General features: G+C 25.4%; 1 non-coding gene across 1 annotated transcript; it reads right to left on the bottom strand.

Moving 5' to 3' along the window:
• Window positions 1-806: 806 nt before the first annotated feature.
• Window positions 807-1,457, bottom strand: LOC111684232. The gene is made up of 2 exons (XR_006941540.1): window positions 1,289-1,457; window positions 807-1,224 (listed from the first exon to the last, which is right to left on the bottom strand). It is a non-coding gene; the product is annotated as an uncharacterized LOC111684232 (transcript).
• Window positions 1,458-1,491: the final 34 nt, after the last annotated feature.

Here is a 1,491-nt window from a genome sequence, read left to right as displayed (position 1 = left end):
TACAGCTATTACCAAGGTATAAAAACCTTTCTCAACGAATGTCAAAATATAGTGCCACCCCTGGAAAAGCCACCAGAAAAGAGTAATGTTTGGAATGAAATCCAAGATGTTTAGAATGATTTTCTTTTTTAATTTAATTTTTCAACATACATACTACTCACTGTAACTGTTAAGTTTTATAATTATCTATTTATTCTTAAATTTTGTTAAGAATTTAAATGCATTTTTTGTAACTAAATTTTAATTAATTTTTGTATATTTATTCTTATTTTAAAAAGCATATAAGTACTATATAGAAAAACGCCTCTATTATTAAACACTAATAGGTTCTCTAACTTTAAACTTCCTACTTACATACCTTTGAACTAAACTAAAATGTATGCTTATATAATATGTTTGTTAACTGCCAAAATGAAATGATTAGTTTTTTGTTAATAATTAACGAAAAATCTGTTGTTAAATAGATGAGAGACCATACATAACGATCTCAACTTTAAATAGGGAAAAAATTTGATTTCTTTATTGTAAAAAAAAAATAAACGTTAATTTAAAAAAAGATATAAAAAAGAACATTTGAGAGAGGCTGTGGGAAATATAAAGAAAACAAATTCTATTATTCAAAATAAAGCTTTAAATAATGTAAATATTTTAGTTTTTTAAAAAACTGATATTGTTAAACGAGATTTTTATTTTAAACGAAGTATTAAAATCTAAATGAAAAGTAAAGATAACATTAAAAAAACACTAAAGCAATTATTATACATAATTATATATATAATAAATAAACTAAACAAAAATAAATTTAATTAAATTTTTTAAATAATTTATTTCAAAACAAATTTAAAACTAAAATTACAGAAAAAAATCTATTCAAAATCACTATCTTTACTATCATCTATGTCATCGTCTTCCTCTGATTCTAATTCATCTGATGATAAATCTTTAGTTTTATTTTGTATTTCATTATGTATTTTAACACCCGAAACTCCTTCTCCTTCCTTTTCACTTTCTTGTGAATTCGATTTTCTTTTCACCTCCGCCTGAGAACGATGATGAAATACAAACGATATACATTTACTAGTTTGCCAGGCTTGTGATAAAGTACTATCCGGTAGACCTTTATTATTGGAGCAATGATACCACTGTGACAAATGTGAAGTACAGTCGGTATCATCGGGTGGTGGTTGGGTTTGTATGTTATTAACACAACGTTTACATTTTAATCTGTAAATATTAAAGTATTATATTAAGATCATTTTAAACTAAGTAAAGTTTTAAATTATTATACTTATTGTGAGTATCTGATAAAATGTCGGCCTCATAACTGAATAGATCTTTTAGATCATCACGAGTGAAATGTTTTTCTTCACTTTCATTGTTATCAATGATGGTACTGGATAAAGACTTTTTGTGCGTTTGACGTTGTAGGATTTTCTCTTCAATGGAACCGGTCTGAAGGAAAGGCAACAAAAAAGAGATTGTTTAGTAAAA

Source organism: Lucilia cuprina, unplaced genomic scaffold (assembly GCF_022045245.1).
Source record: "Lucilia cuprina isolate Lc7/37 unplaced genomic scaffold, ASM2204524v1 Scaffold_5835, whole genome shotgun sequence".
Classification (NCBI taxonomy): domain Eukaryota; kingdom Metazoa; phylum Arthropoda; class Insecta; order Diptera; family Calliphoridae; genus Lucilia; species Lucilia cuprina.
This window is presented reverse-complemented; position numbering and strand designations above follow the sequence as displayed.